The sequence below is a fragment of the Amblyraja radiata genome, chromosome 29 (genome assembly GCF_010909765.2).
Source record: "Amblyraja radiata isolate CabotCenter1 chromosome 29, sAmbRad1.1.pri, whole genome shotgun sequence".
NCBI classification, from domain to species: Eukaryota; Metazoa; Chordata; class Chondrichthyes; order Rajiformes; family Rajidae; genus Amblyraja; species Amblyraja radiata.
This window is the reverse complement of record NC_045984.1, coordinates 3,871,781-3,884,898: the sequence shown is the minus strand read 5'-3', so window position 1 is coordinate 3,884,898 and position 13,118 is coordinate 3,871,781.

Here is a 13,118-nt window from a genome sequence, read left to right as displayed (position 1 = left end):
GCTTTCAGATTGAACATTAGTTTAGTTTAGAGATACAGCGTGGAAACAGGCCCTTCGGCACACCGACTCCGCAGCGACCAGCGATCCCCGCACACTAACACTACCCTATACACACTAGGGGCAGTTTACACTTACACCAAGCCGATTAACCTGCAAACTTGTACATTCCGGAGGTGGCGGCGCTGCCCAAGCAGCAGCGGCTCGCCTGCAGTCCGTCTGTCTTTCCTTTTTTTGTTTGCTTTTTGCCTTGTTAGATGTGTTTTAGTTTATTTTTGTGGTGTATATGTGGGGGGTGGGGGAAACATTTTTAAAATCTCTTCCTTCTACAGGGATGCGACCTTTTCCTTGTCGTATCTCCGTCTCCGTCTGCACTGAGGCCTAATATCGTGGAGCCGGCGGCCTCCAACTGGAATGGACCTTGGGGGCTCCGGTGGCCGAGCCTGTGCACTCACCATCACAGAGCTGGCTGACTTCGGAGGCTGTGGTAGCGCTGTGACTGCAACCCGACTTCGGAGCTTCGGAGGCTTCGGCCCCGAGCCCTGTGGATGGTAACATCGAGAGCCTCGATCGCCTCGATGCAGCGGGAGAACAAGCAAGGAAGAGATAAGACTTTTTGCCTTCCATCACAGTGAGGAGGTGCCTGGAGATTCACTGTGATGGATGTTTGTGGTAAATTGTGTGTTTTGTTGCTTTTTACTGTCATGATTGCGTGGTATGAAATTTTGTTCGAACTTGTTTGAATGACAATAAAGGAAATTCAATTCAATCATTGGAGCGTGGGAGGAATCCGAAGATCTTGGAGAAAGCCCACGCGGTCACGGGGAAAACGTACAATCTCCGTACAGACAGCACCCGTAGTTGGGATCAAACCCGGGCCTCTGGCACAATTCTACCGCTGTGCCACCATTAATTGTTTGGAATTGATGAGTTTAATCTTATTTCCAGTTCCCACTGCCCTCTGTGATGCGAACCTCTTCAGGTCACCCTCCTGTTTAGAGAAACAGGCCCTTCGGCCCACCGAGTCTACGCCAACCAGTGATACCCGCACAATAACACTATCCTAAACACATTTGGGGCAATTTACAATTTTTACCCAGGTCAATTAACCTACAAACCTGTATGTCTTTGGAGTGTGGGAGGAAACCAGAACACCCAGAGAAAACCCATGCAATCATGGCGAGAACGTATAAAGTCTGCATACAAAATCCATAGTCAGGATCGAACCTGGGTCTCTGGCGCTGTAAGGCAGCGACTCTACCACTGCGCCACCGTGCCGCTCTGGGTTGTAATGGAACAGTACAGATAGAATAAACAATCTTTGCAGCATTCTGCAGTTTTGTATTTAGTGTTGTATTTATCATTGCCGCATTTACTGTTAACTCTGTGAGCTTCATGTCAACAAGGACTTTCATTGTTTGTGCATTGTCACCTTGTCGTGGTGGAGAAGCTTGTGTGGTCCTGAGATCCTGTGAGCGATGCTGTCTGGAGCTATGCTCCTGGTAGGGCCACCCATGGCAGTAAGGTCGAGGGGGGAGGTCCCTGACAAAGAGCAATCCAACCAAGACCTCAACGGTGGAACAGGCGGAGGACGATGGGTGACTTTAGTGGAGCGTCACAACGGCTGGGAAGGCGGATGAAGGCTGCAGCAGAAAAGAGTCTCCGGTCGTCTTGGACTCCATGCCACTGGATCCTGACCCAGATCTGTCAAGGACCGTCTGGTGGCTGTCTGTGCACCAGTCTCTCCACGTTAAACAAAGTCATGCACAGGCATCCTCCCAAAAGAGGACAGTCAACTCGTTTCGAGTGACCGCCGACGATGATGATGATGATACAATCAACTAAACTGAACCTGAATGGTCAGACTGAGTAAACTGGAGGGCCAGGCCTTCAACCCCTTTCAGGTTTAGTTTAGTTTAGAGATGCAGCATGGAAACAGGCCCTTCGGCCCATCTAGTCTGCAATGACCAGCGATCCCCGTTCACTGGCACTATCCTACACACCAGGGACAACATATAATTTTTACAGAAGCCAATTAACCTACAAACCTGCACGTCTTTGGAGCGTGGATGAAAACTGGAACAGCGAGAGAAAACCCACACGTCCACGGGGTGAATGTGCAAACTCTATACAAACTGCACCTGTAGTCAGCATCAAACCCGGGTGTCTGCCGCTGCAAGGCAGCAACTCTACCGTTGTGTCTCCATGCCACCATGAGGCATCAATTTACTCAAATTTACTATTTCACATTGTCTCAATTGGCAGTAATATGCTTTTACATTTTGTGTGTGGCTGGCCAATTAAAAAGCAGAAATGTGGCAGGGGAGCAGCTGGTAGAGCCGTTGCCTCACACGCCTGAGGCCCAGCTTCAATCCTGACCTTGGGTGCTGTCTGTGTGGTTTGCACATTCTCCCTGTGACCGCGTGGGTTTCCCACTGGGTGTTCTGGTTTCCTCCCATATCGCAAAGACGTGCGGGTTTGTAGGTTAATTGTAAAATGCCCCTGTGTGGGGAGTGGATATGAAAGTGGGTTAACATAGAACTCGTGTAAACGGGTAATCAATGGACGGCATGGACTCGGTGGGACGAAGGGCCTGTTTTCATGCTACATCTCTATACCAAACTAAACTAAAGTTTATTATGCAAAAATTACCTTAAAGTTATGCCCTTTAGTCTTTGACATTTCCACCCTGGGGAAAAGATTCTGACTGTAAATCCTAACAATTTTAAATTATTCTGTCAGATCTCTCGTTAATCTCTGCTGTTTTAGACAAGTTTGTCCAACACCTCCTTGTGGCTAATATCCCCTAATCTAGGATTTTAATGTTAATATTCAGGGGGTCATCCCTGATGTTCCAGGCAGTGTTCATACTTCAATCTACCTCACATAAGACTGTTTATAATTACAACGTTGTTACTTTAGCAGCTCATAATGCACTGACTGGGTACCATGCATTCCTAAACAGTGACCACACTTTGACGAGTATCTTATTGGCTGCAGGAGCTATATTAACATATAGCTTCCTTTCTTTTGCCATCTTTCAGGAGGTGTATCTCCAAAGGCCACTGTATCTCCACTGAGGCCGCACCGACCAATAATCACTCTGTACACTAACACTATCTTACACACTAGGGACAGCTAATTAACCGACAAACCTGCACATCTTTGGAGTGTGGGAAGAAACCGGAGCGCCCAGAGAAAATCCACGTTCACAGCAAGAACGTACAAACTCCGTACAGACAGCACCTGTGGTCAGGATCGAACCTGGGTCTCTGGCGTTGTAAGGCAGCAACTCTACCGCTACACCACTGTGTCACCCCATCCTATGCACTTCTAACCTCATGGTCTATTTAACAGGGCTTAGTGCGACTAATGTGACCGGAGACCAATTTAAACTTACAAACTGACAGCATTAAACGTGCATGGGCAGGTCGGAAATGCATCAGAAATCAACATTAAAATAATGGCGCAAAATATATATTTTTAAATCAAAAGCAATTTATTGGTTGTAGTTGAACACCTCAAGTTACCCAAGTACATTATGTACACGTCACATTTGTTTTTCTTTGTGTAGTTTCAGTCTTGGTTATAATATGCTCTCCTTTCAATCTGAATCCAACCACTAAAGAAAAGCAAAAATACAATCTATATATCAAGAGGGGTTGAAACTAAAGTTACATTAATCGCAAACACGTTGAACTGCCGTCCAATGTCGGCCTTTTAACCCTGAATAAACCATGTTAACAGTGACATTTGGCATCAAATGTAAGTGTTTATGATCATTGAAAAATAAATATTTTCTCCATCCATCCATCCGGGAGGGGCGGGAATTGGTCCAGAGTACCTCAAGGAGATAGTACGTACCTTCAAAATGGTTTTGTCAGGAAACATCCCACTCCAATTAGCAGAAATGTGGAATTCACATCGCACCACCATCTCGGTCCCTTAGTTCCTACCACACTCGAGGATGTTGCTATGGAGGGCCTGAGCTGTAGAGAGGTTGAGCTGGCTAGGGCTCTATTCCTTGGAGCACAGTAGGATGAGGGGTGATCTCATAGAGGTGTACAAAATCATGAGAGGAATAGATTGGGTAGACACACAGAGTCTCTTGCCCAGAGCAGGGGAATCGAGAACCAGGGGACATAGGTTTAAGGTGTGGGGAGGGGGAATCTGAGGGGTAACTTTTATTCTCAAAGGGTGGTGGGTGTATGGAACGAGCTGCTGGAGGAGATAGTTGAGGCAAGTACGATCACAAAGTTTAAGAAACATTAAGACAGCAACATGGATAGGATAGGTTTAGAGGGATATGGGTCAATTGTTGGCCGGCATGGGCAAGTTGGGCCGAAGGATCTGTGCACAGATATGGCCAAGATAGATACAGGCATGAATGGTGGTTCAGGTTTGTGGGGATGCAAATCCTAAACTTGTCCTTATTAAAATGAGGAAACAAACAACTGCAATGAAGGCTTATTACCAAAGATATATACAAAGTACTGGAGCAAACCAGCAGGTCAGACAGCATCACTGGTGAAAGAGGTTGGATGACTGAAGGTAACCCAGTCTGAAGAAGGGTCCAGACCCGAAACGTCAACCGTCCGTTTTCTCCAGAGATGCTGCCTGACCCGCTGAGTTACTCCAGCACTTAGTGTCTGTCTTAATAAAATGTGACCATGGTATATGGTGTTCCAATATGGACAATGCAATTTAAAGTCAACACCCCAAGTTCCACTCGCACTGCATTGGGAAGGTTTGCAACATCCGGAAGACAAAGAACTTGGTTCTATTTAGCAATACTTTGTGAGCAGTGAGCAGAAACAACTGAAGTGAAGGGCAAAGCTGGGTCAGAAATAAGACAAGGTCAGGGAACACTTAGCAGGCGAAGAACATTGGTTAAAAAAGTTGCCAGTCGATATTTCAAGCATAAACTCTGTTTTAGGACTGGATGATTATAAAAATAGTTTGTTTGGATGATGGTGAATTCATTTAAGGCAGCAACTCTACCGCTGCTCCACCGTGCCACCCACTACACTAATCTGCTTCCCAGGACTCGGGCCTGTCGCATGGTTCACCCCCATCTGAATAACATTTGTCCAAGTCAGTTACAAAAGACCTCACTCAAAATACCCAACAGATCATTTGATCTGCATGCCAAATGTGCAGGAAGGTACTGTAGATGCTGGTTTATAACGAAGATAGACACAAAATGCCGGAATAACCCAACGGGACAGGCAGCATCTCCGAAGAAAAGGAATAGGCGACATGTCAGGACGGACCCTTCTTCAGACAGAAACTGAAACAGTCTGAAGTAGGGTTCCGACCCGAAACATCACCTATTCCTTTTCTCCAGAGATGCTGCCCGACGGAAACAGTCTGAAGAAGGGTTCCAACCTGAAACGCCACATATTCCTTTTCTCCAAAGATATTGCCTGACCTGCTGAGTTACTCCAGCATTTTGTCAATCTTTGATCTGCATGTATGGATCAGAGTATTTTAACAAAATAGTGCCACAAAGGTAATGAGACAGACCCCAGCCCATACAAAAGAAAAAAGTTTATTTTACCCCAACCACTCCAACTAATCCAAAATGGCTGCCCTCCATCACAATGTAGATCGCTAAACAGGCCAAACCCAAAATACACCAGTGGGCGATCACATGAAGCATTTAAATGATCCAAGATAAATTCACTTCAAGATCACAATACGTTCTTATTGCAGGTCCTCCCCAGGTCATGACTGGTTTGCATTTCGTTCACAACCCAAAAGTGGGAACTGAGTCTACCTGATAATATATTGAAATTAAAAAGTCGCTAACCTAGGCCTAGATGCAGTTATACCAGAAGCTGCCAACCAGGGGGCAACGTGCAGTTATACCAGAAGCTGCCAACCAGGGGGCAACGTGCAGTTATACCAGAAGCTGCCAACCAAGGCCAAAATGTAGTTATACCGGAAGATCCCCGTTGCCTCAGAGCAACAGGCAAATCCATCCAACTGGTCTCCCAAACATTCAATTGTATGTCCATGTCAGTTGATCGTAACCTAAAGAGGACTTATACGTGACTTTTAACAATAGATTGAGGTTAGTTCCTCCAACAATAATTATACGGCCACAGAAGAGAGGGGAATGTATGTAAATCTTATACACAGACTACCTCTCTCAGTATCTGCACAGATGTTCATTAACCACATTCAATTTTCTCCCCCCCCCCTCTCAATATCAGAGCCAGATAGTCAGCATGCATTGTTTAGTATAGAGACACAGCGTAGAAACAGGCCCATTGGCCCGCGCCCACCACCGATTACCCGTATACTAGTTTGAGCCTACACTCGAGGGACAATTTACAGAAGCCAATACATACCTACACTTTTTGGAATGTGTGAGGAAACCAGAGCACCATGAGGAAACTTGGCACTGTAAGGCAGCAGCTCTACCGCTGCACCACTGTGCGACCCTTGGTCCAGTACTCGTCCAGTACAGCTATTCTTTACCTGGGAGACTAGAAGGGAATGGGTAGCAGAAATCTCAATTCCTAAGTTAACTCCTTGGTCACATTCACATTGGTACATACTAGGAAGGGGCAATGAAGGTAGTATAAGAAGGGTCGCAACTCAAAACGCCACCCATTCCTTCTCTCCAGAGATGCTGCCGGTCCCGCTGAGTTACCCCAGCATTTTGTGTCTACCTTCAATTTAAACCAGCATCTGCAATTCTTTCTTACACAGTATAAAACAGCAGTCCCCTTTCCCAAACAGGAGCCGGATGACAGATTCAGGAAATTACGCTCGAGTCACAGGGGGCGACTCTCCAAAGGTTTGTTCTCACAGGGCCTGCAGGTTTACCAAGGATAATGGTTTTCGTACAAAGCAAAAGCATTTTACACACATGCCATGGGTTATGAGGAGAAGGCAGGAGAATGGGGTTGAGAGGAAACGTTAGATCAGCCATGATTGTATGGCGGAGTAGACAAATGATGGACCGAATGGCCGAATTCTGCTCCTAGAACTTAAAAAATGAAATCAATTGTTCATTTGCATGCTAACACTCACTAGTCAGATTTCCTGAATCTCACCACTTGGCAGGCAATAAATGAAAGAGGCAAAGGCATGTTTAAAGCAGCTATTTTCCATGGGTCCGAAATTAAACTTGGTCTGTTCCCCTGGGATGAAAATGGCTAATGTACTATGAAGTGATCCATTACACAAAGCGATTCACTCTTCTGCTAAGTACAAATCTCACTTTTTTTTTCCCTCTCGATTAGTACAAGGACATAATATAATCCATAAATTTTTAAGGCTGACTAATGTCCTCCTCACACACTATGCGAAGGCTCAGCAGCATCCTTAATGTCTCGATGATTCCTGCTGTAACTTGCCTGTTTTGTGCTGCTCAGCTGATTTCAAAACAAGAGTGGAACAAACCATCGGGGACCAAATACTGCGCTTTTGTAAGTAAGCACATTCATCAAAGAATAATCCGACTCGCATTTGTCCGGTTTGCTCTTTTCCCTGCAGCTTGTCTCCACTCGTTGCCTCTTGCCATGGTTCATACACAATCGAGGGATTATGGGGAGAAAGCAGGAATGGGCAACTGATTTTGGATGATCAGCCATGATCATATCCAATGGCGATGCTGGCTAGAAGGGCCGAATGGCCTACTCCTGCACCTATTTTCTCTGTTTCTATATTTGCTCAAGGTGGAAGAATTCCTCTGCCCTCTGTGCCGAATCAATGAAAATCTAGACATTTATGGTATAGAAGACCATTTAGCCCATCAGTTATGATACTTTCCCCACCCAAGTTAGGCTTTAAAATTGTCCTGATTGCCACATTCATTCTAATTCCCATTAGCAGACTCTCCAACTCTTTCATTTCCATTAGAAACCTTGGCTAACTCAGCCCCATTTGCTCAACTCAGCTTCTCAGGCAGGTGTCACTGGTCCCATGGATACGTCAGCTAGGATAAGTTCATGGTCGAATTAATTAATGTTCGTACATTATTTCCCATAAGCAAAGCTGCCCAGAGACTTCAAGCTACAATAACAATGCTCCTCTGAATCCAAAAGTAATTTAGTCAATTTATAAAAAACATGGAACAACAAAAATCTGACACGGAGGTCACACATACTGCCAGATATTCTGCCAACTCCCTAACCCATTGCAGGTTCAGTAACAGCTTCCAAGCAGCAGGAGAAAGGAGAGAACTGGAAAAGCATACAAGGCCGAAAGGTATGAATGGAACAAAAAACTGGCCAACTCATTCACCTGGTGCCAACGTGGCCTTCCCTGAAGTTGTATTAATAATGGCATTAAGTTACAAATGTGTTGGATGAAAGGTGCTGACTTTAGCCTCTCTAATCAGGTGGATGTGGACCCAGCAACAATGTCGATTGGCTTCTCCAGGCTGTTTAACATATGTGTAACAACATGTAACTGGCATCCTATTTAAACCGGGAATCAGCCCATTACATGGAAGACCACATACATTGACATCACTTTGGCCAGGCAAAGGAGAGTTTTAGTTTTTAGTTTTAGAGATACAGCGCGGAAACAGGCCCGTCGGCCCATCAAGTCCACATCGACCATAGGCGATCCCCGCACATTAACACTACCCTACACATACTAGGGACAATTTTACATTTTATACCAAGCCAATTAACCTACGAACCTGCACGTCTTTGGATTGTGGGAGGAAACCGAAGATCTCGGAGAAAACCCACACGTGGTCACGGGGAGAACGTGCATACAGACAAGCACCTGCAGTCAGGATCGTACCCGGGTCTCTGGCGTTCTACGGCAGTAGCTCTACTGCTACGCCAGTGATGCCTATACTAGAGAGGTTGGGCAGATTAGGACTTTATTCCTTGGAGCGCAGGAGGAAGAGGGTTGACCCTATAGAGGTGAAAAAGATCATGAGAGGAATAGATATGGTAAATGCACAGTCTTTTACCCAAAGTAGGGGAATCAAGAACCAGAGGACATAGGTTTAACGTGATGGGGGGTGTCAGGAAGATTTAATAGGAACCGGAGGAGAACTTATTTTTTATACAAAGTGTGGTAGGTATATGGAACTAGCTGGTAGAGAAGGTAGTTAAGGTAGGTACTATCACAATGATTAAAAAAGATTGACAGGTTGGGTACATGGAGAGGATGGAGGGATGTGGGCCAAACGGGACCAGTGTAGATGGGGCACATTGGTCGGAATGGGCAAGTTGGGCCGAAGGGCCTGTTTCCATAACACAACAATTCAATCACCCATATTGACCACACTATTATTAATTAGCGAGATTGATTTTGAGTACAACCTAGATAGATATAACTGTTCGGCACGTGCTGCATTTTTCTAGAATATTTACCGTGCGAGAAGTCGCTGTATATTTCCTTTGCGATTTACTTTATTTTTTTGAGCAGTCTTAACATGGAAGACTGCAATCCCAGTCATACAACCTGCCTCACCTCCCTTTCACTGGCTGACATGGCCATTATCAATAATTTAGTTTAGTGGTACAGCATGAAGCAGGCCCTTCGGCCCACCAAGTCCGCACCAATCAATGGTCACCCGTAAACTAGTTCTATCCCGCGTAGTAGGGGCAATTTACAACAGCCAATTCACCTACAACCCAGCACTTCTATGGAGTGTGGGAGGAAACTGGCGCACCCGGAGAAAACCCACGCAGTCACATGGAGAGCATACAAACTTAATAAATACAGCACCCGTAGTCAGGATCGAACCCGGGTCTCTGGCGCTGGAAGGCAGCAACTCTACTGCTGCGCCACCGTGCCACCCCTAATGTGGAATGTGGATGAGTTCACTGTCCGCACTGTAACAGCCAAGAAAAAAAAGGCATCTTAAAAATCACAAAGAGAAAAGACAAAGTGCTGGAGCAACTCAGCGGGAGGGGCAGCATCCCTGGAGAACATGGACAGGTGATGTTTTGGGTCAGGACCCTCCTTCAGTGATTGAAGGGTGGTGGGAAGGTAAGAAAGCTAGACTAGAGGCACAACTAAGGGTGACAGGTAATCGGTGAACTCAGGTGAGGGGAGTTTGATTGGCAAATGGTTGGACTAATGCCCAATTTAGAAGGTCCCCCAACCCAAAACGTCACCCATCCATGTTCTCCAGTTATTCCAGCACTTTCTGTCTTATCTTTTGTGGAGCAGCATCTGCAGTTCCTTGTTTCTACATCTTAAAAGTCACCTCATTTTTCAAAATGCCTTGACTTTAAAGCATTCGGATAGATGTAACGCCTCAGGTTTGTCTTCAGGCTGCACAGTATCTTGCGGAACCAATAAATTGAGCTTAAGTTGTCTAAATCAAATGAATATAAAAATAATATTAAAATAAATTAAATGAATATAAAATTTGCACTGTGGGGCGAGGGGACAAATCTAACCCTAATTAGGCACTGACATTATATAGCAACCTGAAAGGCCTCTGATTCCAGATGACATGGAGAAATACTGCCGTCTGTTGCAATGTGGGTGCTATCCACAGTGGGCAGGTTTGCATTGGAACTTGGTCAAACTTGTTGTAGGGTGCAAATGTGAGCATTTTGTTTAGTCCCTCATATCCATCCTGGATGTGCTCAATGTCGGAACAAGGACGCGTTCCATGCTTCGGCACAGATTCTGATGAAGATGAGGCAACATATACCAGTGCACCAGCAACATTTCTGGAGAAAAGGAACAGGTGACGTCTCGGGTCACAACCCTTCTTTAAACACTTCTTCTGAAGGGTTCCAACCCGAAACGTCACCCGTTCCTTTTTTCCAGATTTGCTGCCTGACCCGCTGTGTTGCTCCAGTACTTTGTCTCTCTTCGGTATAAACCAGCATCTGCAGTTCCTTCCTGCAGCAGTGCATTAGGGCAAATATTATGCAGCTTTGGTCCTTTCTTCCAAAAGTATCATTAATTATTCCACCCCCCCCCCCCCACCCCTTCACTATTGTTTCTTTCAGCACTTTTGTTGACTTTGATTACTTCATACATTGTGGAGTGAACCAATGCTTCTGCAATGCATTCACCAGGCCAAGGGCAGCAGTGGTAGAGTTGCTGCCTTTCTGCGCCAGAGACCCCAGGTGCGATCCTGACTATGGGTGCTGTCTGTAGAGTTTATCCTTCCTTCCTGTGATTGCGTGTGTTTTCTCCGGGTGCTCCGGTTTCCTCCCACATCCCAAAGACGTGCAGGTTTGTAGGCTAATTGACTTCTGTAAATTGTCCCCAGTGTGTCGGATAGAACTACTGTACAGGTGATCGTCGGTTGGCGTGGTCGAAGGGCCTGTTTCCACGCTGTATCTCGAAAACAAACACTTTCTATGAAACACAGCACATCACACGCCCCCGTCAATTGTTTCTGCCGAAGACACTTTGTTTTAAAAAAGGGGAAATGTGGTTTAATTTCTTCTCAAGTTCCCTAATGCAAAAGCAATTCAAACCACAAATCTAAAATTAAGTTACATTAGAAGCGCATTTTAGCCGCTGCTTATAAAATGCAGTGAAAGCTGCATTTTGGTAATGTACTCCAAGGACATGTTATGTAATTCCAACATTGTACCTCCAATAACTAGATTCATTTAACAATAGAATTAGTGTCAAAGTCACGAGTTTCTTTATTTCCAACGTAAGAGATATCACTAGTGGAAGTGACATAATATGCCAGTCTGTGCAATAGAAATGGCAAACAGGCATAGTGGAAGAGGCAGATACAATAGTGGTGTTTGAGGCTTTTAGATAGGCACATGGAGGGGTATAAATCATTGCAGGCGAAGGAGATTAGTTTATCTTGCATCATGTTTGGCACAGACTTTGTGGGCAAAAGGGCCTGTTCCTGTGCTGTACTTTTCCATGTGTCAGGGTTTAGTTTAGTTTGGAGATATGGCAGAGAAACATGCCCGCGTCGACCAGCGATGCCCACACACTAACACTATCCTACACACACTAGGGGCAATTTACTTTATTTTTAAACTAAAGCAATTAATCGACAAATCTGCACCTCTTTGTAGTGTGGGAGGAAATCAGAGCACCCGGAGAAAACCCAAGCAGGTCACGGGGAGAACGTGCAAACTCCGTACAGACGCACCTGTGGCCAGGATCAAACCTGGGTCTCTGGCGCTGTAAGACAGCAACTCTACCGCTGCTCCACCGTGCCACCTGTGAACAAATTATCTTGTACTACCAGTCCTCCACTCAACCCTCCTCCTTCCCATCCGCAAACTCCAGAACTACCTTACTTGAGGTCACTGGTACCTGTCACAATGACCCTCATTACACCACTCCCCAGCCCAAGTTGAAGCAAACATTTTATTTTGGCACAATACATTGAATAACAAATCTCAATTACTTTACCCCTCATCTGGTACACGGCTTTAACATCCAATTTAAGGAAATAGAGCCACTTGTCCAGGAGAGTCCCATCGGCAGCAGTTGGTCAAACGTCAGAGGGAACCAGCTACTTCTCTGGGGCTGTAATCTCTGAGCCTCTCTAACTGCATCTATTAATCCTACTTGTTAAGAATTGTTATGTTGCCAAGAGCATCAAACATATTTTAAAAGGTTAAAAACACCTTTGCAATGAACTACCAAGTTAAAAAAAAAATCTATAGTGCTCAACTGCAATTTCTTTCATGTTATTTAGAAGGGATGTAAGAAGATATGTTTGCACTTTGGTCATGATGCCTCGTTGGTCCAAACTGAAAGTGGTGGCACATGGAATGAGCTTCCAGAGGAGGTCATTGAGGCAGGTACAATAACAACATTTAAATAAATAAAAGGGAGTACCTTTAGGAAGGAGATGAGGGGAATTTCTTTAGATAGGAGGGTGGTGAATCTGTGGAAATCATTGCCACAGAAGGCTGTGGAGGCCAAGTCAATGGATATTTTTAAGGCAGAGTTTGATAAGATTCTTGATTAGTCCAGGTGTCAGGGGCTATGGGGAGAAGGCGGGAGAATGGGGTTAGGAAGTAGAGATAGATCAGCCATGATTGAATGGCGCAGTAAACTTGATGGGCCAAATGGCCTAATTCTGCTCCTATCACTTGTGACCTTATGAAAACGCATTTGGACAGGTACGTGGACAGGAAAGAATAGTGGCCAAATGCAGGCAAAGCTTAGATGAGGCATCTTGGTCG